This window comes from Somniosus microcephalus, chromosome 12 (assembly GCF_052327205.1).
Source record: "Somniosus microcephalus isolate GS21.2 chromosome 12, FLI_Smic_1.0, whole genome shotgun sequence".
NCBI classification, from domain to species: Eukaryota; Metazoa; Chordata; class Chondrichthyes; order Squaliformes; family Somniosidae; genus Somniosus; species Somniosus microcephalus.
The window spans coordinates 180,043,661-180,066,271 of NC_140998.1; the positions used below are offsets into that span (position 1 = coordinate 180,043,661).

Below are 22,611 nucleotides of genomic sequence, written 5' to 3' on the forward strand. Positions count from 1 at the left end.
CCCTGACCCTGCCACCACTACCTCGCCCTAACAGGTTTGGCCCTGACCCTGCCACCACTACCTCACCCTAACAGGTATGGCCCTGACCCTGCCACCACTACCTCGCCCTAACAGGTTTGGCCCTGACCCTGCTACCACTACCTCGCCCTAACAGGTATGGCCCTGACCCTGCCACCACTACCTCGCCCTAACAGGTTTGGCCCTGACCCTGCCACCACTACCTCGCCCTAACAGGTATGGCCCTGACCCTGCCACCACTACCTCGCCCTAACAGGTATGGCCCTGACCCTGCCACCACTACTCTTTGTGACTCCTTTGTGTTCCACTTGTACTTTGGCCGCCCCCAAAATGTCCTCCTTCTGTCCTGTGTAGGTTTTGAGACTAATGGGGCATGTACCTAGCTCTGGTACTTTTGCTTCCCCCCATAGCTTGGCGTACTCAGTCTGCGACATTATGGTTACACTACATCCGGTGTCAATCTCAAACTTTACTTGACCTCCGTTCACTATCAAATACTGAGTGAGAGGGGGTACGTTGGGCCTTGAAGTGTCTATACTGTATATAGTGAAAACCTCCTCACTAGACTCACTAGACTCTTCCTCCTCTTGTATGTAATTTGCCCGCTTTGTGTACTTCTCCCTCCCCCCTTTAGCATGCTTTGCCCCTTTAGCACTGCTTCCCTCACTCACTGCCCTTTTACAGACTTTCTTTAAGTGCCCTATTTTTCCACAATTGTGGCACTTTGCCTTTGCAAACCTGCAGTCCTTTGCATAATGGCTCGTCCCGCCACATCGGTAGCAATCCCCAACCCCGACTGGTGGACTTTTCGCGCCAGCTTCCATCTTGAAAACAGATCCTCCCACTGGTTTACTCCATTTCTCCTTGCTCATACTGTTTAAGTCCTTAATGTCCTTGTTCGCCGTCTCCATGGCTTGTGCTTTTTTAAGTGCCGTCTCAAACGTTAATCCTTCTTCTGACAGCAACCTTTGCTGTATACTGTCGTCGTTAACTCCGCATACTAGTCTGCCCCTTAACATGACTGTGAGCGTATTTCCAAAATTACAGTCCTGTGCGAGCTTCCGAAGCTCCTCCACATACTCAGTAACGCTTTCTTCCGGCCTCCTAATCCTCAAATTGAATTTCCATCTCTGTACTATTTCACTAGGTTTCGGATTGAAATGATTCTTTAGTAGACTCACCAACTCGTCAAAAGATTTTTCTCCTGGCCACTCCAGGCTCAGCAGATTCCTCATCCGTGTATAGGTTTGCGCTCCCACACAACTCAGTAAAATGGCCCTTTTCTTTTCAGCACTGTCCACCTCGTTTGCCATAAAGAAATGGCTCAGTATTTCACAATACTCCTCCCAAGACTGCGACTTGCTGTCAAAAGGTGCCACGGAGCCTACCGTTCCTGCCATCCTTGGAGTCCGGTCACTTCAGCCAAAAAATCAAACTCCGTTTCGACTCCCGCGGCCTAGCCTCGTGCTTTTCCGACTAGTTTGCTAACCAACCCGAGCACCTCTTCCGAATACTCCAAAACTATGACTGAGCCACCAAAACTTTTCCGTCCTTTATTCTCGTCGCCATATGTAGTATCTTGAGGTGGCCATAGATGGAGATGGACACAGGTTAACTCCGTAACATGGTTTAATCAACACTTGCACATAAAAGCTTCTGCCATGAGGCAGCAAAAACAAAGAGTACAACCAGTACAGCTCAGACTTAACTCAGGAGACCAATTGCCACAGCACCACCTGGTGGATCAGGTTACTCATAACCTCCCAGGTTACTACACATTAGGAAATGGAGGAGGCCCATTCAGCCCCTCAAGCCTGTTACCTTAGGAACAGGAGGAGGCCCATTCAGCCCCTCCAGCCTGTTACACACGAACTGGAGGAGGCTGTAATGTATGTACCTTTAAGGGGGGAACTACTTTCTACAGCTCATGTATACTGTAGTACCGGCAGTGACCACACCTGTATATAATGCTGAGTAGTAATCTGTTGTTTCAGTTGCAGTTTGAACCACGTTGAGTAAACACCTGTTGTACCGTTCTCTGCAGTCCTTTTCTTATTATTACACGGACGTAACAGTGGCGACGAGCAAGTTCGAACCTACCTGCAACTCTGCATCACCTCCCAGGGATTCGCTCCTGGAGAACAGTGGAAGAAGGTCAAGTCCAGAAGCGCGGGCGTCGACCACGGGCAACCGCCCAGTCATCCAGCGGAGATTTGAGCATCGCAGGGGAGGCTGTCGAGAGCCAGGCTTGGCTTTCCAGTCACGGTGGTCCAGCGAAACGGGCTGGCAACAGGTACTGCGCAGACCCTTCCCGGACAGCGACGGGCTAGAGCCCGACCGAGCGGCACAGAAAAAGGCCGAGCAGCGTCGACGGGGGAGAGAGAGAGGGCAGAGCGCACAGGGCGCAGCCGGTGTTCAGGACCGAGCGGCGTCAATGGGGGAGAGAGGCGAGAGAGAGCAGAGCGCAGCCAGTGGTCAAGGGCCGAGCAGCAGGAAAACGCGAGGCGCTGCCATTGCCACGAGGACCGCAGAGAGCAGCGGCGGCAGGTAGCGGGAGCAGCGGACCTGTGGGAGGCTCGGCGGCGGTGGCGGCAATAAAAGCGGCAGCGGGGCCAGGAGAGGCCTCAGAGCAGCGGCGGCAGGTAGCGGGAGCAGCGGACCTGTGGGAGACTCGGCGGCGGCGGCGAGCTACAAAAGGCGGCAGCGGGGCCAGGAGAGGCCTCAGAGCAGCGGCGGCAGGTAGCGGGAGCAGCGGACCTGTGGGAGACTCGGCAGCGGCGGCGGCGGCGGCAATAAAAGCGGCAGCGAGGCCAGGAGAGGCATACCAAACTCCAGTCTGCGAGCTCAGAAGTTGCAGAGAGGTAAAAAGTAATCGGGGTGTGACGTCACCAGGGAGCAGGTAAGTGATTGGTTGATGAGTATTTCTCTCTTTTCATTACAAGCTTGAATTCTGTGGTGTTAAATTTCTAGGGGCTCTGCGTTGTAGTGAGGACAGTTGGTAAATAAAGCGCCCTAGAGTATACCTGTAACTGGGGTATTGAATACATTTTTAGATTAATTAAAGGAGTAAGTCATGGCAGGAGAGCTCAGACCCGTGTTCTGCTCCTCCTGCTCTATGTGGGAAGTCAGGGACGCTGCCAGTGTCCCTGGCGACCATGTGTGCGGGAAATGCATCCAGCTGCAGCTACTTGTAGACCACATTGTGGTGCTCGAGCTGCGGGTGGATGAGTTTTGGAGCATGCGCGATGCTGAGAGGGTCGTGGATAGCATGTTTAGCGAGTTGTTCACGCCTCAGGGTAGGGCTGCACAGGGGGTGACCATCAGGCGGAGCAACAGAGGCAGGCAGGAAGTGCAGGGGCCCCCTGCGGACATCCCCCTTTCAAACAAGTATACCAAGTTGGATACTGTTGAGGGGGATGACTCACCAGGGGAAGGCAGCAGCAGCCAGCTTCCTGGCACCAGGGACGCTTCTGCTGCTCAGAAAGGGAGGAAAAAGAGTGGGAGAGCAATAGTGGCAGGGGATTCTATCGTAAGGGGAACAGATAGGCGTTTCTGTGGCCGCAAACGTGACTCCAGGATGGTTTGTTGCCTCCCTGGGGCCAGGGTCATGGATGTCACTGAGCGGCTACAGGGCATTCTTAAGGGGGAGGGTGAGCAGGCAGAGGTCGTGGTCCACATTGGGACCAACGACATAGGTAGGAAGGGGGATGAGGTCCTGCATCAAGAATTTAGGGAGCTAGGTAACAGATTAAAGAGCAGGACCTCAAAGGTTGTAATCTCTGGATTACTCCCAGTGTCACGTGCTAGTGAGTATAGGAATAGGAGGATAGAGCAGATGAATGTGTGGCTAATGAGTTGGTGTAGGGGGGAGGGTTTTACTTTCCTGGATCACTGGGCCTGCTTCTGGGAAAGGTGGGACTTGTACAAGTCGGATGGGTTGCACCTGAACCAGAGCGGGACAAATATCCTTGCGGGGAGGTTTGCTAGCACTGTTGGGGGGGGTTTAAACTAACTTGGCAGGGGGATGGGATACAGAGGGGAGCTGAAAGAGGGGGTGATGTGCTGCCAATTATAGAGAAAAAAACAAGTCAGCTTGGTAGACAGGGCAAATATACAAGGGCAAGGCTGGATGGCATCTATTTTAATGCAAGGAGTCTTGCAAATAAGGTGGATGAACTGAAGGTGTTGATAAACACATGGGAGTATGATATTGTTGCTATCACGGAGACATGGTTGAGGGAGGGGCAAGACTGGCAGCTCAATATTCCGGGGTACAGAATCTTCAGGCGAGACAGAGGGGGGGGTATAAGAGGAGGGGGTGTAGCAATATTAATTAAGGAGTCAATTACTGCTGTAAGGAGGGATGACATATTAGCAGGTTCCTCTAATGAGGCCATATGGGTGGAGCTTAAAAACAAGAAGGGGGCAAGCACTTTGCTGGGAGTGTACTATAGGCCTCCAAACAGTCAGGGGGAGATAGAGGAACAGATATGTAGGCTAATCTCAGATAAATGTGCAAATAATAGGGTAATAATAATGGGGGATTTCAACTTCCCCAATATTAACTGGGATAGTCAGAGTGTGAAAGGCACAGAGGGTGTAGAATTCTTAAAGTGCATCCAGGAGAGCTTTTTGAGCCAGCATGTAGAAGGTCCTACAAGAGAGGGGGCGGTACTGGACCTAATTCTAGGGAATGTGGCCGGCCAAGTGGAAGAAGTGCTAGTAGGTGAGCACTTTGGTGACAGTGACCATAATATGGTGAGATTTAAGGTGGTCATGGAAAAGGACAGGGATGGGCCGGAAATAAAGGTTCTAAATTGGGGGAAGGCCGATTTTAATAGGATAAGGCAGGATCTGGCCAAAATGGACTGGGATCAGCACGGTGGCATAGTGGTTAGCACTGTTGCCTCACAGCGCCAGGGACCCGGGTTCGAATCCGGCCTCGGGCGACTGTCTGTGTGGAGTTTGCACATTCTCCCCATGTTTGCGTGGGTTTACTCCGGGTGCTCCGGTTTCCTCCCACAGTCCAAAGATGTGCGGGTTAGGTTGATTGGCTATGATAAATTGACCCTTAGTGTTAGGGGGATTAAATACGTGGGGTTACCGGGATAGGGTGGGATATGTGTTGGTGTAGGGGTTACGGGGATCAGGTGGGATATGTGTCGGTGCAGGCTCGATGGGCCGAAATGGCCTCTATCTGCACTGTGTGATTTCTGTGATTTCTGTGATTCTGTGACTTGTAGGAAAATCCGCATCGGAGCAATGGGAGGCTTTCAGAAGGGAGATTGAGATCATACAATGGCAACATGTTCCCGTAAAGGTCAAGGGTGGTTCCAAAAACCACAGGGAACCGTGGATGTCAGGGGATATACGAGAATGGATTAGAAAAAAAAGGAGGGCTTTTGGCAGATACAAAAGGCTAAAGACGGAGGAAGCCCTGGAGGAGTACAAAAAGTGCAGGGGGATACTTAAAAAAGAAATTAGGAGATCAAGGAGGGGCCATGAAATAACACTGGCGAGCAAAATAAAGGAAAATCCTAAGATGTTTTATAAGTATATTAAGGGTAAGAGGATAACTAGGGAAAAAATAGGGCCCATTAGGGACAAAAGTGGCAATCTGTGTGTGGAGCCGGAAGATGTAGGAGGGGTTCTAAATGAATTTTTTGCATCTGTTTTCACTATGGAGAGGGACGATGTAGACATAGAAATAGGGCGGGGGGACTGTGATATGCTCGAACACATTAACATCGAGAGGGAGGAGGTATTGGCGGTTTTAGCAGGCCTAAAAATGGATAAATCCCCAGGCCCGGACGAAATGTATCCCAGGCTGCTGTGTGAGGCAAAGGAAGAGATTGCGGAGGCTCTAACACATATATTCAGGACCTCTCTGGCCACAGGGGATGTGCCAGAGGACTGGAGAACCGCTAATGTAGTTCCATTATTCAAGAAGGGGAGTAGGGAAAAACCGGGGAACTACAGGCCAGTGAGCCTAACATCAGTGGTAGGAAAATTATTGGAAAAAATTCTGAGGGACAAAATCAGTCTCCACTTGGAGAGGCAAGGATTAATCAGGGATAGTCAACATGGCTTTGTCAAGGGAAGATCATGTCTGACTAATTTGATTGAATTTTTTGAGGGGGTGACTAGGTGTGTGGATGAGGATAACGCAGTGGATGTGGTATACATGGATTTCAGTAAGGCCTTCGATAAAGTCCCGCACAGGAGACTGATCAAGAAGGTAAGAGCCCATGGGATCCAGGGTGCCTTGGCACATTGGATACAAAACTGGCTTAGTGGCAGAAGGCAGAGGGTGATGGTCGAAGGTTGTTTTTGTGACTGGAAGCCTGTGGCCAGTGGGGTACCACAGGGATCGGTGCTGGGTCTCTTGCTGTTTGTGGTCTATATTAATGACTTGGATATGAATGTAAAAGGTATGATCAGTAAGTTCGCGGATGATACAAAAATTGGTAGGGTGGTAAATGGCGAGGAGGGTAGTCTCAGTCTGCAGGACGATATCGATGGGTTGGTCAGATGGGTGGAACAGTGGCAAATGGAACTTAACCCAGAAAAGTGCGAGGTGATGCACTTTGGGGGGACTAACAAGGCAAGGGAATACACAATGAATGGTAAGACCCTAGGCAAGACGGAGGGTCAGAGGGACCTGGGTGTGCAAGTACACAGATCCCTGAAGGCGGCGGAACAGGTGGATAAGGTGGTAAAAAAGGCATATGGGATACTTGCCTTCATTAGCCGAGGCATAGAATATAAGAGCAAGGAGGTTATGATGGAGCTGTATAAATCACTGGTTAGGCCACAGCTGGAATACTGTGTGCAGTTCTGGTCGCCACACTACAGGAAGGATGTGATAGCTTTGGAGAGGGTGCAGAGGAGATTCACCAGGATGCTACCAGGGCTGGAACGCTTCAGCTATGAAGAGAGACTGGGCAGATTGGGTTTGTTTTCCTTGGAGCAGAGGAGGATGAGGGGGGACATGATTGAGGTGTACAAAATTATGAGGGGCATAGATAGGATGGATGCTGAGGAGCTTTTTCCCTTAGTAGAAGAGTCAATAACTAGGGGGCACAGATTCAAGGTAAAGGGCGGGAGGTTTAGAGGGGATTTGAGAAAGAACTTTTTCACCCAGAGGGTGGTTGGAGTCTGGAACTCACTGCCCGGAAGGGTTGTGGAGGCTGGAACCCTCACAACATTCAAGACGCATTTGGATGAGCACTTGAAATGCCATAGCATACAAGGCTACGGACCAAATGCTGGAATATGGGATTAGATTAGACAGGGCGTGATGGCCGGCGCGGACACGATGGGCCGAAGGGCCTCTATCCGTGCTGTATAACTCTATGACTCTATGACTCTATGAGAGCGGTGTTGGCAGCAGCGCAGGAGCAGCGCACGAAACCCACAGGCCGTCACCATTTGCCACGAGGACCGCCGAGAGCGGCGTTGGCAGCAGCGTGGGAGACGCCATTTTAAGCCGCAGGGGGGAAGAAAGGAAAGCGCGGGAGACGCCATTTTAAGCCAGTCTAACCACACCCAAAAATGCCGAAGAGTGGCAGTATCACAGCGTTCGACAATGAAGTCGAAGATTGGACGACATATGTCGAACGCATAGAAGTGTACTGCAAGGCGAATGAAGTGCTAGATGACAAGAAAGCGCTGGTATTGTTGAATTCAATGGGTGCAAAAACATATGGCTTACTACGAAACCTAGTAACCCTAGAGAAGCCAGTAGAAAAGGATTTTGAAAACATAGTGTCAATCCTACAGGACCACTTAAACCCCACACCACTGCTGATAGCAGAAAGATTTAAGTTTCACAAAAGGAACCAGCATAAAGATGAAAGTAATGCTGAGTATTTAACGGAACTGCGCAAGCTATCGAAACACTGCCAGTTTGGAACGGGACTAGCAGATACTTTAAGGGACAAGTTTGTGTGTGGGCTTCAAAGTGAAGGAACCCAGAAACGGCTTCTATCAGAAAAGGATCTTACGCTGGACAAGGCTTTCAGCATTGCAGTATCACACGAAGCAGCAGCACGGGGCGCTGCAGAGATACAATGGAGACCGCAAGAATATGGCACAAATGAAATGTCATACGGAACAGTGAAGTGCTATTGCTGCGGCAGAACAACACATGACCATAATGATTGCTGGTTCAAGGACAAAGTGTGCAGACAGTGTGGAAAAGTAGGACACATAGCAAGAGTCTGCAGGTCGGGAAAGAAAACCAGCAGCAAGAAACCTCCACAGGAGAAGTACAAGAAGGTACATAAGGTGACGGAGAGTAGTTCAGACGAACAGAAGAGTGATACAGACTCCGGAAGCAAGGAGCTGGGTTGTCTGAAACTACATAATGTGATCAAAATGGAGGATCACCAAACTATCTGGGTCACGCTCAAGATAGCAGGAGTCCAAGTGAAAATGGAATTGGACACAGGATCAGCCCTAACAGTGATAAACCGAAGGGACTACAAGCAGCTATTCTCACATATACCCTTGAGAGATACAAAGATTGTCTTGAAGACGTACACGGGGCAAAAAGTCCACCCCAAAGGAAAAATAAGGGTGGACGTTATATATAACGGCAAGGAAACACCAAAAATGGACCTATATGTATTGCCAGATGGAGGACCACCACTACTAGGACGTGAATGGATCCGGAAGATACAGCTAGATTGGCATTCCATACAAGCACTGACTGTAGATGCCAAAAAGGATGACGACGTCACACCTGGACGATTGTCAAAAATGCTAACTGACGCACAAGAAGTGTTCCAGCAGGGACTCGGAACACTAAAAGGCATAACAGCGATGATCAAAATAGAGGAAAATGCAAGCCCAAAGTTTTTTAAGGCCAGACCGATACCTTATGCGATCCGCCCAGCCGTCGAAGCGGAGCTGGAAGGTTTGGAATGTTCAGGAGTACTGTCCAAAGTGGACTGGAGCGAGTGGGCTACACCCATCATTCCTGTAATGAAGAGGTCGTTGAGTAATACGCCTGGGGAACCAAAGAAGGTTCGCATCTGTGGGGACTTTAAGGTGACAGTGAACCCAATCCTTCACACTGTACAATATCCGCTTCCGCGGATTGAAGATATTTTCGCCTCGCTATCTGGAGGGAAACGCTTCACTAAGATTGATCTGGCCCAGGCGTACCTGCAAATGGAGGTAGGAGAAGCCTCGAAACAGTACCTCATGATCAACACTCATAAAGGTCTCTACCAATACAACCGGCTGGTGTTCAGGGTAGCATCAGCTCCGGCTATTTGGCAAAGGGCAATGGAACAAGTCCTGCAAGGGATTCCAGGGACCCAGTGTTATTTGGATGACATCCTGGTCACGGGCGAAAATGACAGTGATCACCTCGCCAACTTGGAGCAGGTGCTCACTAGATTGAAGGAATATGGGCTCCGAGCTAATCGGCACAAATGCGAGTTTTTCCAGAAGCAGATCTCGTATTGTGGCCACGTTATTGATAAAGAGGGGTTACATAAGTCCCCTGAAAAGATTGAGGCAGTAGTCAATGTTAAGTCTGTGTGTTATACTGAGAATTACTACACAGACCACAAGAGTAAATTTTAACAGGACTTTACTAGTCGAAGGTCAGGGCGGAACTGCCCAATAAATCATTACACAGCACTTATATACCGGTGTGGTCACCACCGGTATTACAGTATACAGCAGCCAAGATAAAGTAGTGCAACTCTTAAAATAGTTCTCTTAAAGGTGGAACGGTTACATACACCACAATCCTCCCTTTTTAGCTTAACAGTATATATTCCCCATTAACATAACATAATAACATATATACACAACTTCATGTAAAAACAGTTCACAGATTCAGTCTCTCTGGAGGCTTCCTGACTCGGTCCGGATAACGCCTCGGTGGTGTAGTAGTTTCGGTGGTGTAGTAGGTTCTTTTGGCAAGATCGATTCGGCTTGAATGCCAGTGTCGGGTTCATCTGATTCCAGTATCACCGGATCGGAGGTAGATACTATGGGTATCTCTGCTTCATCATTAGGTGTATAGAGTTGTGGAGTAGGTTGTCCCTTTTCGGATGACTCTATGATCTGGTCAACATGGCGCCTTATTATGCTTTCACCAATGTCCACGGTATACATCAGCGGTCCTAGTCGTGTGCAAATAGTTCCAGGCTGCCATTTCTCGGTACGGTAGTCCCGGGCCAAAACTTGTTGACCTATCTGGAAGGTTCTAGTTGGCCTTTCATTCATGCCTTGAAATTGCCGGTTCTCTACATCCCTTCTGATGTTTGGCTTGATCAAATCCAGCCGGCATCTTAGTCTTCTATTGAAAAACATCATGGCGGGAGTTTGGTTTGTAACCGCATGTGTTGCATTCCTGTACGCCAACAAGAAGTTATCTACCTTATGTTGTAGATTTATGTCTTCATTACCCATGGCCTTTATGGCCTTCTTGAAGGTCTGGACAAACCTTTCAGCTAATCCATTGGTGGCGGGATGGTATGGGGCGGACGTGTAGTGCTTAACCCCATTGTTTTTTAAGAACTTCCTGAATTCTTCGGACACAAATTGCGGTCCATTATCAGAACAGATCTGTTCCGGCAGCCCATTCCTGGCAAATATGGTCCTTAATACTGTGATGGTTTTTTCCGTGGTGGTGGAGGACATCTTTATTACCTCCGGCCACTTGGAGTGTGCATCCACCGCGATTAAGAACATTGAGTCCATAAATGGACCAGCAAAATCGATATGTACCCTTTGCCATGGAGATGAGGGCCACTCCCATGGATGTAGAGGAGCTTGTGGTGGGGCGTTTTGGACCTTCTGTCATCCTAGACAGCTCTTGGTCATTTCTTCGATGTTTCCATCGATACCTGGCCACTACACAAATGCTCTGGCTAGGTTCTTCATTTTTACTCCACCCAGATGCCCCTCGTGAAGCTCCTTTAGCACTTTATGCTGGAGTTTGGGTGGAATCACCACTCTGGATCCACACATCAAAGTTCCTCGGCACACTGACAGCTGCTCTCTTCTTTGCGAGAATGCTGGCAACAGTGGTTCGCCATGTGCTGGCCATCCCTTCACCGTTAAATCGTAGACTCGTGAGAGAGTCGGGTCATTTCTTGTTTCCTTTTCGATGGTAGAATTTGTTACTGGTAGACATTCCACTATGGTTGAGTGGAACATCTCCACTGGGTCCACTGTAGGCGCCTCTTCTATCGTTGGCAACGGTAGGCGCGATAAACCATCAGCATTCCCATGCTGTTTTGATCCTTTGTATTCTATGTCACATTGGTGTGCCCCTAGGAAAAGGGACCACCTCTGTAGCCTTTGCGCTGTCATAATGGAAACGCCCTTCTTAGGGTTGAATATGGATACCAACGGCTGGTGGTCTGTCAGCAGTGTAAACTTCTGGCCCTGCAGGTAATGATTAAACTTCTTTACTCCCCACACCAGGCTGAGAGCCTCCCTATCTATCTGAGCATAGTTGCGCTCAGCGGAGGTCAATGATCTGGATGCAAATGCGACTGGCCTTTCCGAGCCATTTGGCAACTTGTGTGAGAGTACTGCTCCAATACCATAAGGAGAAGCATCACAAGCTAAATGAATAGGTAGCGTTGGGTTGAAGTGAGCCAACACTTCCTCTGAGGTGATCAATGCCTTGCTTTTGCGAAAGGCCTTCTTACAGTCCTCGCTCCACTTCCATGGTACTTCTTTCTGCAAAAGAGCATTCAGCGGGTGCAGCACCGTGGATAGATTTGGCAGAAACTTATGGTAATAGTTAATCAACCCTAGGAACGACCTCAACTGGGATACATTCTCCGGAGCGGGAGCCTTCACAACAGCTTCGATCTTGTCAGGTGACTTGTGCAGCCCCTCCTGGTCAATGACATGACCACAGTACGAGATCCGTTTCTGAAAGAACTCACATTTCTGGCGATTAACTCGAAGGCCATATTCCTTCAACCTGGTGAGCACCAGTTTCAAATTTGCAAGGTGTTCCTCATCGTCATCTCCTGTAATCAGGATATCGCCCAAGTAACATTGAGTGCTTGGAATTCCCTGTAATACCTGCTCCATGGCCCTCTGCCAAATTGCTGGAGCCGAAGACACTCCAAAAACCAGTCTATTATATCGATACAAGCCTCTGTGCGTGTTGATTGTGAGATACTGGCGCGACTCTTCCTCAACTTCCATCTGTAAGTACGCTTGCGCCAGGTCTATCTTGGTGAAGTGTTTCCCGCCAGACAATGAAGCAAAGATATCCTCAATCCGCGGAAGCGGATATTGCACCGTGTGAAGCACCGGATTAACTGTGATCTTGAAGTCTCCACAGATGCGGACCTTCCCCGGTTCCCCTGGCTTGTTACTCGATGAACGCTTCATGACGGGAACAATGGGCGTGGCCCACTCACTCCAGTCCACCTTAGACAGTACTCCTGAACGTTCAAGCCCTTCCAGCTCAGCTTCCACAGCAGGTCGTATCGCATAAGGTACCGGTCTGGCTTTGAAAAATTTTGGGTTTGCATGTTCTACAATCTTGATTTTTGCCTTAATTCCTCTCAGTGTTCCCAGTCCCTGTTGGAACACCTCTTTAGCCTCAGCCAATATTCTGGACAATCGTTCAGGTTTGACATCTTTTTTTCCGGAATCTACCGTTATTGCTTTTAGGGAGTGCCAGTCCATATTTATTTTCCTGATCCACTCCCGTCCAGAAGTGGTGGACCTCCCTCAGGTAGTACATATATGTCCATTCCTTGGTGTTCTTTGCCCTTGTGTACCACCTTGACTTTTATCTTTCCGATGGGGTATACTTTTTGCCCCGTGTATGTCTGCAATACTATCTCCGTATCCCGTAGGGGAATATGTGTGAATAACCTTTTGTAATCTTGCTTATTCATGACCGTCAATGCCAATTCCATCTTCACTTGGACTCCTGCTATCTGAAGTGTGACCCAGATAGTTTGTCGGTCAGCTTCCTTACTCACATTGTGAATTCTCAGACTACCCAGTTCCTTGCTGTTGGAGTCTGAATCCGAATTCTGTTCATCCGAACTCTTCGCAGCCACCTTATGTACCTTTCTGCACTTTTCCTGCGGTGACTTTTTGTTGCTGGTCTTCTTTCCTGACCGGCATACTTTAGCTATGTGACCAAGCTTGCCACATTTTCTACATTCCTGGTTTTTAAACCAGCATTGGTTCTGATCGTGTGTTGTCTTTCCACAACGATAACATTTAGTTGTACCCAAAGCCATTTGATCTACGCTGAGTACCGCTGCCTTCAGCTGCATTTCCACAGTGCCTCTCATTGCGGCTTCATGCGATGCTGCAATAGTGACAGCCTTATCAAGTGTAAGATCATTCTCTTCAAGCAGCCGCTTTTGTGTTCCTTCTTTCGACAATCCACACACGAATTTGTCTCTCAGTGCCTCTGTCAGACTTTCCCCAAACTGACAGTATTTCGCTAGCTTGCGCAGTTCAATTAAATACTCCGCGTTGCTTTCCTCTTTCAGTTGCGTTCTCGCATAAAATTTAAATCGTTCCGCTAACATCAGCGGTGTGGGGTTCAAATGATTTTTCAGGACGGCAACAATTTTAGCGAAAGTCTGATCCGTCGGTTTAGCTGGTGATAGAAGATGCTTCAATAGCCCGTATGTCTTTGCACCCAGTGAGTTTAGTAAGGTTAGTGCTTTATCTTCATCTGATATTTTCTCGCAATCTTCTTGAGAACAAAAAGAAATTTTTCTTTTATTTTTTTGTTTTGCAAAATGGCGGTTTCCCGCGCTTGTCTTCTTCCCCCGCCTACGAAAATGGTGGCTTCCCGCGTTTGCCTTTCTCCCCCGCTGGCTGTAATGGCGATTGCCGTATTGCTGCGTTCGCCCTCCCCAGCGGTTTTCAAATCGTGCCTCCCAGCCCCTCTTGCAGTCCGGTCCTTTCCCCCGGCTGCGGCTGAGTTCTCCGCGGTTTCTTTTATTTTCTCCCGTGCCTTACGCTGACCCGGTCGCTGCGCCTCGCAGCCTCGATAGCTGCCCGGCCTTTTTCACCGGTCGCGGTCGAGCTCTCTCTCGATGCTGTTGCGTCTCCCAGCCCGCTTGCAGCCCGGTCTTTTACACCGGCTGCGTTTGCATTCACCGCGGCTCCCGTGCCTTACGCTGCCCCAGTCTCAGCGCCTCTGGCCCCGACTTCTGTCCGGCTCTTTTCCCCGGCCGTGGTTGAGTTCTCCGCCCTTATATCCTCTGTTTTTCCCTCCCCTACTTCACAGCCAACGTGGCCGACTGGCTGCTCGTCGCTGATCGGCTTACCCACCACCGTGATAGAAGGGATGATCACTGCCTGTTGCTGATGGAAGGCTTCGTGTCAGAATTCTTCCTTTGCTCTGCAGACCCGAGTCTTTTCTGAGCAGAATGATGAGGGCGGATGCCTCTTCTCGACGCCCGTTAAACTGCCTTGGATGTATCTCTGCCGCAGGGTAAGATCGTACTCGTCGCCACTGTTAAGTCTGTGTGTTATAGTGAGAATTACTACACAGACCACAAGAGTAAATTTTAACAGGACTTTACTAGTCGAAGGTCAGGGCGGAACTGCCCAATAAATCATTACACAGCACTTATATACCGGTGTGGTCACCACCGGTATTACAGTATACAGCAGCCAAGATAAAGTAGTGCAACTCTTAAAATAGTTCTCTTAAAGGTGGAACGGTTACATACACCACAGTCAAGGCTCCAGCACCGGAAAATGTGTCACAACTGAGGTCGTTCCTCGGGCTGGTGAACTACTACCATAAGTTCTTGCCGAATTTGTCTACCGTACTACACCCACTGAACACTCTACTGCAAACTGTTGTGTATGTAATATGTGTGCTACTTTGAACCTATGGACAGGACTGCACTACTTGTTGGGCGTAGTGATACGCAGTACCACTCCTGGCCATAGGGGTATAAATAGTACTGTGGGTACTGATCCCCCTCAGTTCCCGCCTGTGGGCATGAAGTAAAGACCTATGTATAGTCCCTACCTCCAACCAGTAAAGACCTGTTTGAGTTATACGTTTAAGGCTTTGTGTTAATTGTTCAATACAATACACATACTTAACACTGGCGACGAGGCGGTTCGAACCCTGCGGCAGTTATTCCACAGCGGCTTCGTCCAAAGACAGGACGTTGAAGAGAGGTTCCAATCCTCAACACCCCACTGAAAACTGAAGGGCAGCAGAAATCCTGACAGCTTCCAGCGACTGGAAGCGACAGGCATTAGGACCCTGAAGCCTCCATAACCTCGTGGGTAAGCCAGAGCCCGGGAGGGCGCGAGCGGGTAAGCCAGAGCCCGGGAGGGAGCGAGCAAGAGCCGCCGAGCGGGTGAGCCAGAGGCCGGGAGCCGCTTCAAGCGGGAGGCGCTTAGCGGGCCAGCGATCGCACCGGTGATAAGGGCTGAGAACCGTTTCGGGCGGGCGGCGCACCAGCGATCACACAGGAGATAAGAGCCACAGTCGGGCTGAAAGTCAGCGACGAGAAGCGCGGGAAAACCGCCATTGAAGTGGGCGGGGAGAGCGAGAAGCGCGGGAAAGCCGCCATTTTTCACGGGAAAACCGCTGGGGAAGAAGGCAGAAGCGGGAAAACCGCCATTTTGTGGGCGGAGGACGACGGCAAGAGCGGGAAGCCGCCATCTTTGATAACAAGTAAACAAAATAAAATCTGAGAAATTGCAAATCTACAATGCCTAAACACGGGAATATTAGCACCTTTGATAGTGACCTCGAAGATTGGGCCATATATGTTGAAAGAGTAAAAAATTATTGTAAGGCCAATAAAATTCATGACCAAGATAAAGCTCTAACATTATTAAATTTAATGGGTGCGAAGACATACGGGCAATTGAAACACCTGTTATCACCAGATGAACCGACGGATAAGACGTTCGATGAGATTGTTACTGTCCTGAAAGATCATCTAAACCCCACGCCGCTGATGCTAGCGGAACGATTTAAATTTTATGACAGAAGGCAGCTACAGCATGAAAGCAATGCTGATTATTTGCTGGAATTGCGTAAATTAGTGAAATATTGCCAGTTTGGAACGGGACTGACAGAGGCACTTCGAGACAAATTTGTGTGTGGTTTATTTAAACAGGATACACAAAAGCGACTGCTCGAGGAGAATGAGCTGACACTTGAGAAGGCGGTCACTATGGCAGCAGCACACGAAGCCGCAGCGAGAGGCACGGCAGTAATGCAGCTACGGTCACCGGAGCTCAGTGCACACAAATTGGGTGTGAGTTCTGGCAAATGTTATCGTTGTGGAAAGACAACGCATGATCAGAACCAGTGTTGGTTTAAAAACCAAGAATGTAGAACTTGTGGTAGGCTTGGACATATAGCTAGAGTATGCAGGTCAGGGAAGAAGACCAGCAACAAGAAGTCACCGCAAGGAAAATACGCAAAGGTACACAAGGTGACCGAACAGGAGTCCGATTCAGACGCTAGCAGTAATGAACTGGCTAGCTTAAGAGTACTCAACGCTGGTAAGGGTGCAGACCTCCAGACAATTTGGGTCACTCTTCAGATAGAAGGAGTCCAAGTAAAACTGGAATTGGACACTGGATCGGCATTGACGGTCATAAATAAGAAAGATTACGGAAAGTTATTCCAACATGTTCCCCTACAGGATACGGGGATTATATTGAAAACATACACGGGGCAAAGAGTGTACCCCATCGGGAAAATAGAGGTTGCAGTGGTCCACAAGGGCGAAGACAGTCAAATAATGGACTTATATGTGATATCTGAAGGAGGTTCTCCACTACTAGGACGGGAGTGGATTAGGAAAATGAATATGGACTGGCATTTCCTACAAACAATAACGAGTGAGAACTCGGTGAAGATAGTCGGCCCAGACTCTGGAACGGATGATGGTAAGCCCAACTCAGGTGCAAAAGACAAAGTTTCAGCACAGAATTCCACTGAGCAACAACAACATAGTTTAACTGTGGATTCTGAGTCTGGCAAGTCTACTGATGTGCCCATTTCTGAGGGACACCGGGCTCGAACTCAACTCCATTTCAAACTACAACAGCAATTAGAACAAATGCTTCGCCGTTGTGAGCAAGAGTTGAATGCAACGAAAGAGTTCTTTGATATAGAGTTGGAGAATCTGGAAAGACAACAGAAGCAGCTGATGGAGAAAATGGAGCAGGAGCACACAAAACGTCTGATGTCAGAGGAGTTAACGGTCAGCCAACTCCTGCATATGCTGAAGGACAGGACTCTGAAATGGGAAAAACTTGAACACGAACTTCAATATTCAAAGGAAAGGGGTTCGGAGCTATCAAAGGTTATTGGAAGAGCTGAGGTGGCAACACAGACTGAGATGACTGCAACAGAGCAGCCCTTGGATGCCAAAAGTACGCTGACTCACGTCAACGTAGAACAACAGACCACTGAAACAGCTGCTCCGGTAGAGGGATTGAATAGTCCGATCCATCAATCTCCAAAAGAGGTTGAAGTAGTAAAATCTCAAATGAGGTCATTAGTAAACGACTTGCTGAAAGCCCAGAAAAAGCTGGATGAAGAGGTACGCATGAAGAAGTCTCTTCAGGAAAGATGTCTGGACTTGGAACAAAAGCTGGCTAACGCCCAGCTGGGTATGGAGGAAATAGAAGACCCTCTCGCTGGCCTAGATCAGGACGACACCGAATATTAATATGTCCTGTCCTGCCCAACTTGTAACTTCGACTCCCACCATACAGAAATCATGGAGGAGCACCGAAAGTCTACAGAACATCGGGAGAAGGTGGCTCTACTACGGAAAAAGGAGGGAGAGAAGGAGGAACTGCGCATGCAGCTGGCAGCTGACAGTGGAGCCCAGAGAGTCTCCAAGAAGCAGAAAAGGAAAAGTCGAAACAGAAGATGACCCATCTGAACCATTATTACCTCTACCAGATCACACACGTGGTCCCTCCGAACGGAGCCAATTCAGTTCGGAAGTTCAAACTGTTAAATCCATGGAAGGACTATTGAATGAGTCACTCCAGCAACGTGAACCGACTCCACCACAGAGATTGAATCTGTGAACTGTTTTCCGCAGAGACTGAATCTGTGATCTGTTTTGACATGAAGTTATCTATGTTATTCTGTTATGTAAACCTGAAGTTATATATGTATATATGTTATTACGTTATGTTAAATGGGGAGATGACTGTAAAGCTAGGAAGGGAGGAATGTTGTGTATGTAATATGTGTGCTACTTTGAACCTATGGACAGGACTGCACTACTTGTTGGGCGTAGTGATACGCAGTACCACTCCTGGCCATAGGGGTATAAATAGTACTGTGGGTACTGATCCCCCTCAGTTCCCGCCTGTGGGCATGAAGTAAAGACCTATGTATAGTCCCTACCTCCAACCAGTAAAGACCTGTTTGAGTTATACGTTTAAGTCTTTGTGTTAATTGTTCAATACAATACACATACTTAACACAAACGGGGGTACCATGGAAGTGGAGTGACGAATGTAAACGAGCTTTCCAGAAGAGCAAAGCATTGATCACATCAAAAGAGGTGTTGGCTCATTTCAACCCAGCACTACCAATTCGGTTGGCGTGTGATGCATCACCCTATGGCTTTGGAGCGGTGCTGTCGCACAAATTCCCGGACAGCTCGGAGAGGCCAGTAGCCTTTGCGTCTCGGTCACTAACCTCAGCCGAGCGTAACTACGCCCAGATTGACAGGGAGGCCCTCAGCCTAGTGTGGGGAGTGAAAAAGTTCAATCACTATCTGCACGGGCAGAAGTTCACCTTGCTGACTGACCACCAACCACTTGTCTCCATCTTTAATCCAAAGAAGGGCGTTCCGGTGATGACTGCGCAGCGGCTACAAAGATGGTCCCTTTATCTAGGGGCGCACCAATATGAAATCGAGTATAAGGGCAGGAAACAGCATGGAAACACTGATGGGCTATCACGCCTGCCACTGCCTACTGCAGAGTAAGCACCAGCAGTGGATCCTGTCGAAATATTTCATTCGACTATAATTGAATGCTTGCCAGTAACTAACGCTGGTCCAGAGAAGGAGACCTGAAATGACCCGACACTGTCTCGGGTATATGATTTGACGGTGAAGGGATGGCCAGCACATGGCGACTCACTGTTGCCAGCATTCTCATCCAGAAGAGAACAGCTGTCAGTATGCCAGGGGACCTTGATGTGTGGATCCCGAGTGGTAATTCCACCCAAGTTAAGGGAGAGAGTGCTCAATGAGCTTCACGAAGGTCATCTGGGAGGGGTGAAAATGAAAAGCCTTGCTAGGGCTTATATGTGGTGACCGGGGATCGATCAGCAAATCGAGGACCTGACAAAGAGCTGCTCAGGATGCCAGAAGGTCCAAAATGCACCACCACATGCCCCTCTACACCCATGGGAGTGGCCCTCATCTCCATGGCAACGGGTGCATATTGATTTTGCTGGTCCATTCACGGACTCAATGTTTTTAATAGCCGTGGATGTGCACTCGAAATGGCCTGAGGTGATCAAAATGTCCTCCACGACCACGGAGAAAACTATTGCAGTCCTACGGACCATTTTTGCCAGGAACAGCTTGCCAGAGCAGATTTGCTCTGATAACGGACCACAGTTTGTGTCCGAAGATTTTCGAAGATTTATGAAAAGGAATGGGGTAAGGCATTACACATCCGCCCCGTATCATCCAGCCACAAATGGATTGGCTGAGAGGTTCGTACAAACCTTTAAAAAAGCAGTAAAGGCCATGTGCGATGACGACATTCCACTGCAGCATAAGGTGGACAATTTCCTGTTAGCCTACAGAAATGTGACACATGCAGTCACCAACCAGGCCCCGGCCATGATGTTCTTTAACCGAAGGTTGAGATCTCGCCTGGATTTGCTCAGACTAAATGTACGAAGGGATGTTGAGAGTAAGCAATTCCAGCACATCAATGAGAAGCTGACAAGGAGCTTCAATGTAGGGCAACCAGTCTTGGCCCGCGACTACCGAACAGAGAAATGGCAACCAGGAACGATATGCACATGGCAGGGGCCACTAATGTACACAGTGGATGTTGGGGAGAACATCGTGAGACGCCATGCTGACCAGATCCTAGAGTCACAGGAACGAGTCAACCCCATGTCTCGGCCATACGTACCTGGTGAGGAACCCGACGTACAGGTCGCATCTACCTCAGAAACAATAGCATTGGAAGCTGATGAATCAACTGACGACAGGGTGTTAGAATCGCCTCCGCACCAAGAGCGAGACACTCGGGAAAGGCGTTATCCAGAAAGAATCAGGAAGCCTCCCCAAAGACTGAATTTATAAATAGACAATTTTCAGTTAATGTTGCATGTTAAAAGTGTTAATTGTAATTAGTTTGATATTTAATTGTTAAATGAGTGTTATTGTACTGTTAATCTAAAAGGGGAGGAATTGTAATGTATGTACCTTTAAGGGGGAGAACTACATTTACAGCTCCTGTATCCTGTGGTACCGGCAGTGACCACACCTGTATATAAAACCTGAGTCGTGATCTGTACAGTCAGTTGCAGTTTGAACCATGTTGAGTAAACACCTGTTGATCGTTCTCTGCAGTCCTTTTCTTATTATTACACGGACGTAATACCATTCAGTCCTGAGAGCCTGTTGCACTGGAAGAGGGAGGGGCGATTGAGCCCCTCGAGACAGTTACACAGGAACAGGAGGAGGCCATTCAGCACATCGAGCCTGTTGCACACGAACTGGAGGAGGCCATTCAGCCCCTCGAGCCTGTTACACAGGAACAGGAAAGGGCCATTTAGCCCCTCACGCCTGTTACACAGGGTCAGGAGGAGGCCATTCAGCCCCTCGAGCCTGTGACACAGGAACAGGAGGAGGACATTCAGCCCATTGAGTCTGTTACACAGTAACTGGAGGAGGCCATTCAGCACTTCGAGCCTGTTACACAGGAACTGGAGGAAGCCTGTCAGCCCCTGGACCCTGTTGCACACAAACAGGAGGCCTTTCAGCCCCTCGAGCCTGTTACACAGGAACTGGAGGAGGCCATTCAGCCCGTCGAGCCTGTTACAGAGGAACAGGAGGAGACCATTCAGCACGTCGAGCCTGTTACACAGGAACAGGAGGAGGCCATTGAGCCCCTCGAGACTGTTACACAGGAACAGGAGGAGGCCATTCAGCCCCTCGAGCCTGTTAAACAGGAACAGAAGGAAGCCATTCAACCCCTCGTGCCCGTTACGTAGGGACAATTGGATGCCATTCAGTCCCGAGAGCCTGTTACACGGGAACAGGAGGAGGCCCATTCAGACCCTCGAGCCTGTTACACAGGAATAGGAGGAGGCCATTCAAACCCTAGAGCCTGTTACATTAGGAAATGGAGGAGGCCCATTCAGCCCCTCGAGCCTGTTACATAGGAACAGGAGGAGGCCATTGACCGCCTCGAGACTGTTACACAGGAACAGGAGGAGGCCATTCAGCCCCTCGAGCCTGTTAAACTTGATCAGCAGGAGGCCTATTCAGCCCCTCGAGCCTTTTACACAGGATCACGAAGGAGCCATTCAGCCCATTGAGTCTGTTACACAGGAACTGGAGGAGGCCATTCAACATTTGGAGCCTGTTACTCAGGAAAAGGAGCAGGCCATTCCGCACCTCGAGCCAGTTGCGCAGGAACAGGAGGAGGCCATTCAGCACATCGAGTGTGTTACACAGGAACAGGAGGAGGCCATTTAGCCACTTGAGCTTTTACATAGGAAAAGGAGGAGGCCATTCAGTCCTGAGAGCCTGTTGCACTGGAAGAGGAAGGGGCAATTGAGCCCCTTGAGACAGTTACACAGGAACAGGAGGAGGCCATTCAGCACATTGAGCCTGTTACACACGAACTGGAGGAGGCCATTCAGCCCCTCGAGCCTGTTACACAGGAACAGGAAGGGGCCATTCAGCCCCTCGAGCCTGTTACACAGGATAAGGAGGAGGCCATTCATCCCCTAGAGCCTGTTACATTAGGAAATGGAGGAGGCCCATTCAGCCCCTCGAGCCTGTTACCTTAGGAACAGGAGGAGGCCCATTCAGCCACTCGAGGCTGTTACACAGGAACAGGAGGAGGCCATTCAGCCCCTCGAGCCTGTTACATAGCAACAAGTTGCGGCCATTCAGTCCTGAGAGCCTGTTGCACTGGAACAGGAAGGGGCCATTCAGCCCCTCGAGCCTGTTACACTGGAACAGCAGGAGGACATTAAGCCCATCGAGTCTATTACACAGGAACAGGAGGTGGCCATTCATCCCTTTGAGTCTGTTACACAGGAACTGGAGGAGGCCATTCAGCACTTCAGGCCTGTTACACAGGAACAGGAGGAGGCCATTCAGCCCCTCGAACCTGTTACACAGGAACAGGAGGAGACCATTCAGCCCCTCGAGCCTGTTACACAGGCACAGGAGGAAGCCATTCAGCACATCGAGCCTGTTACACAGGAACTGGAGGAGGCCATTCAGCCCCTCGAGCCTGTTACACAGGAACAAGAGGAGGCCATTCAGCCCATCGAGCCAGTTACACAATAACAGCAGGAGGCCATTCAGCCCCTAGAACCTGTTACATTAGGAT

At 49.3% G+C, this 22,611-nt stretch overlaps 1 pseudogene; it reads left to right on the forward strand.

The window, feature by feature from the left end:
* Positions 1-236: 236 nt before the first annotated feature.
* Positions 237-22,611, forward strand: part of LOC147109749 (uncharacterized) — an 84,104-nt pseudogene continuing 61,729 nt past the window's right edge.